The following is a 4,692-nucleotide window of genomic DNA, read 5'->3' on the forward strand; positions in this document are numbered from 1 at the left end:
ACCTTCTCCTCTTCGTTTCAGAAGCATTCTGTGTATCGGCATTGTCTCAGCTGCTGAATAGAAAGTTGACTTGGAGGGTCGTATAGGTTTTAAATGTTCTCATGGACTCGGTGAACCCCAATGTCCCGTGTTAGATGCACAGGCAGGCCGAGCGGGTCCTTCCCCCTGCACCTTCCCCCTGCGCCTCCCCCCTGCACCTCCCCCTGCGCCTCCCCCTGCGCCTTCCCCCTGCGCCTTCCCCCTGCGCCTCCCCCCTGCGCCTCCCCCTGCGCCTCCCCCTGCGCCTCCCCCCTGCGCCTTCCCCCTGCGCCTTCCCCCTGCGCCTCCCCCCGCGCCTTCTTCCCCCGCACCTTCCCCCCCCCGCGCCTTGCCCCCCCCCTGCGCCTCCCCCCTGCGCCTTCTTCCCCCGCACCTTCCCCCCCCCGCGCCTCCCCCCTGCGCCTTCTTCCCCCGCACCTTCCCCCCCCCGCGCCTTCTTCCCCCGCACCTCCCCCCCCCCGCGCCTCCCCCCTGCGCCTCCCCCCTGCGCCTCCCCCCTGCACCTTCCCCCTGCGCCTCCCCCCTGCGCCTCCCCCTGCACCTTCCCCCTGCGCCTCCCCCCTGCGCCTTCTTCCCCCGCACCTTCCCCCCCCCGCGCCTTCTTCCCCCGCACCTTCCCCCCCCCGCGCCTTGCCCCCCCCCTGCGCCTCCCCCCTGCGCCTTCTTCCCCCGCACCTTCCCCCCCCCGCGCCTCCCCCCTGCGCCTTCTTCCCCCGCACCTTCCCCCCCCCGCGCCTTCTTCCCCCGCACCTCCCCCCCCCCGCGCCTCCCCCCTGCGCCTCCCCCCTGCGCCTCCCCCCTGCGCCTCCCCCCTGCGCCTCCCCCTGCACCTTCCCCCTGCGCCTCCCCCCTGCGCCTTCTTCCCCCGCACCTTCCCCCGCGCCTCCCCCTGCGCCTTCTTCCCCCGCACCTTCCCCCCCCCCCCCGCGCCTTCTTCCCCCGCACCTCCCCCCCCGCGCCTTCCCCCTGCGCCTCCCCCCTGCGCCTTCTTCCCCCGCACCTTCCCCCCCCGCCGCGCCTTCTTCCCCCGCACCTTCCCCCCCCCGCGCCTTCCCCCCCCCCCCCCCCCGGCGCCTTCCCCCTGCACCTTCTCCCGGGATAAGTCGAGCTGACTCTTCAATACCCATTTGGGACGATGGGTCACATTAGGCAAGAAAGCGAGTCCCCGAGCGTCCGTGTTTTCTCTCTCGTTGCCACCCTGGCTTCCCTCCCGGCTTGGGGACAGCCCTGCAGCTGCTGGGCCTTCCTTCCTCCTCACACCAGGGAAGGGCCTCTCCCCCCGCCCCCCGCGAGTGCCACAGAGGCCCCCGGGCTTCCACGGGACCCGAGACGAGTCCTGCATTGCGTCTTGCACCCTCTGGGTTCCAGGCCCTGGCTCGTCCTGGGCAAGCGGCTACAGCACAGCGGTCCCAGCTTGAGTGCCAAGCGGCCCTGTGGGGCTGGGTGCCTCCGCGGGCTGCCCTGGAGCCTGGGGCACACCTGCAGGTGCGTGGCTGTTCCGAGGGGCGGCGCGGCAGGAGGCTGAGCGGTCCACGTGATGCTGGTGGCTTGTCTGCTTTGGTGGGCGCGAGGAGCAGGGTTTGGGAGAACCTTCGGGAAGGCTGCCTCCGGTTCAGCCTGGCTCAGGGCGGCCTCGCTGCGGTAGAGGATGTGACGGGGACCCCACTTCCTGGAATGAGAGGTGACAGGAAGTGCTGACAGCCCAGCTGTGCCGCCTCCGAGAGGCCAGCTTGTCACCTCCTCCTGCAGGCCGCCCCGCACGTCCCCGCAGCTGGCCCTGCGCAGCCACCTGGACCGCGGTTGGCATGATCTCCCGGCGCTTTGTGTGCGCACAGGCGGCCAGGGCACAGCCCGGGCCTGGCGGGCAGGTGCCGGTGTGCAGTCGGGGGCCTGAGCCTGATGCCCCCGCTGCCCCCGCACTGGCCTCAGCTCCGTTTACTGGTTGATCGCAGGCTCGCATCCGACCCTCCTTCCTTCTTCCTTCCTTCCCGGCGCTCTCCCTCCGACGCTGGCCCCCTGGCAGGTGCGGTCCCCTCTGAGTGGCCGATGGCGCCTGTCTGAGACCTTGTCTTCCCTCTCCCATCCCGCACCGGCGGCCTGGCCTCTCCCCCGCAGGGCAGGGCGTGTGGAAGGGGCAGCGGCGGTGCCGGGCTGGCGGGGCTCAGGGCTACCTTCCCCTGGACGTGGCTGCGAGGCTGGTTCAGTTCCTGTGGACCCTCCCGACCCCCCGCCCCTTCCTCAGGCAGAGAAATCGTTTTAAAGGTATTTGTTGTCGTTTTAAGTAGCGGAGCACACGCTGCATTTTTATTTATTTCGCCCAAGGAACGTAAATCTGGTTTTAAAAGAAATCTAGAGCTGGGAGCCGGGAGCCGCTGGGAACACGGGCGCTTCCCCGTGACGTGCAATAGGCTTCGCGCTGGCGGCGGTGTTTGTCTGATTGTAAATAAGAAATGTATTTACGTGAAAAGGGAGCTTTTGTAAAAGGACCAAACGTTCTTTTATAAATGTACTGAGACATATCTCGCTCTTTGAAATTTACTAGGATTTTTATGAGCCGTTTTTATTAAAAGGTTCACTTTTTTGGCGTCGTTTCGTTTCTCCTTTCCACGCGCACACAGACACGCTGCATGCGGAACAGACCGGGGGAGTCTTCAAGGGAAAGGGTGACATTAGGTGCGTCAGAGCTTTTCACAGCTAAGCCTGCACCCTGCCCCGGCTCTGCCACCTTCACTGCCTGCCCCGCACCTACGGGGAGGCCCCTTTTAGACGGCAAGCGGTGCCCCGGAGGGGTTTGTCCTGCCCCCTCCACTCCAGCCTCACTCGCAGTCACTCTCAGTTCCTGTTGCCATTGGTCGGGGTCTGTCCAGGTTCCGGACCAGTCGTCCGTGTGGTCAGCAGGGTGGTCATTCCCCCTGCCCTCTCACAGGGGCAGAGGGTGGCACGTGCCCTCGATGTGGGGGCACTGCCCAGGGAAGCAGGCCAGGGCATCTCGGGGATGGGATGGGACCTCGAAGGTTGCTGATTCTGCCCCTGTGGCGTCTTGGTGCCCAGCTCTGTGTCACAGGCGGTCCTGACGAGCCTTTTAAAAAACTGAATTCCACGGGGCGAAGGAGAGAGCCCTGAGGTTGGCGAGACACAGCTGATGCCAACGCACAGGCGTGGGAGCCGGTGGCCTGGCTGCGAGGCCCCGTGGCTCCGTGGCCTCTTCGTTGTTAATCCTCACCCGAGGATACTTCTCCGTGGATTTTTAGCGAGAGTGGAAGGGAAGGGGAGCGACACAGAGGGAGAAACATTGATGTGAGAGAGATGCATCGATTGGTTGCCTCCTGCATGGACCCCAACCAGGCTGGGAATCAAGCCTGCCACCGAGGGACCTGCTCTTGACCGGAATCGAACCCTGGACCCTTCAGTCCTCGGGCCGATGCTCTACCCACGGAGCCCAATTGGCAGGGGCAGGGCTGTAACCTCTGATGAGGCTGAGCAGGCCCAGGACGCTGCCCAGGGCCCCCGAAGAGCCAGCTGCCCCTCCAGGAGCTTTGTGCTGTGGGAGCCGGAGAGGCGCCCGCTGCGTCCCCATGGGGTCCGCCTCCCTGCGGCTGGGGCGTTGTTTGCAGCTTGTCCCGCGGAGAATGTCTCACATCCCCCCGTGGGCCCCGGAGGTGCTCGCGTGCCCGATTAGGGGCATTCTGGGTTTGTGAGAGGCCTGCCCTCTGATCAAGGGACAGGGTGTGCCGAAACCGGTTTGGCTCAGTGGATAGAGCGTCAGCCTGCGGACTGAAAGGTCCCGGGTTCGATTCCGGTCAAGGGCATGGACCTTGGTTGCAGGCACGTCCCCAGTAGGAGGTGTGCAGGAGGCAGCTGATCGATGTTTCTCTCTCATCGATGTTTCTAACTCTCTATCCCTCTCCCTTCCTCTCTGTAAAAAATCAATAAAATATGTTTAAAAAAAAAAAAAGCCTGTTGGTTCACCTGCGAATGCACCGATGCTGAAACCGCTGTGGCCGGTGGCGGTTTGCCCCGAGTGGAATTTAATTGCATAGCCTGCATCCCCTCCCTACTTATGAGTTCTGTGTATAACTTGTGGAAATAAAAAGTTTATTTAAAAAAAAAAAAAAAAGGGACAGGGTGTGGGGTGGAACTGGCAGGTCACAGGTCCGGGGGCATTTTAGGTGAGAGTACAAACGCATACTTTCCGACTCCCTATGGCCCCCTTGGGCCCTGCAAGCAGGTTCCATAGCTGCTGTACAGACCGCTCACGTCCACCAGAGGCCACTGCCGCTTCACTTTCTCTAATGGTGCCTTTTTAAAAAAGACAAATTCTAACAACCGTGGACCAGGAAGAGCAGCATCCGCATGTTTCCACACGCGTGCAGACGTGACGGCGTGGCCCTTTGGGGTCCCATGCTGTGCCCTCGGCGTGTGCCAGCAGAGACGATGACACTGGGTGTCTGTCGGGTCTTCCCCACACGACCAAGCTCTTTCATGTTTTCAAATCTTTTTCAAAATATATTTTTATTGATTTCCGGGAGGAAGGGAGGGAGAGAGAGAGATAGAAACATCAGTGAGGAGAAGGAATCATGGAGCAGCTGCCTCCCGCACGCCCCACACTGGGGATCAAGCCCACAACCCAGGCATGTGCCCTTGACCGGGAAT

The sequence above is a fragment of the Plecotus auritus genome, assembly GCF_963455305.1.
Source record: "Plecotus auritus genome assembly, chromosome: 6".
Lineage (NCBI taxonomy): Eukaryota > Metazoa > Chordata > Mammalia > Chiroptera > Vespertilionidae > Plecotus > Plecotus auritus.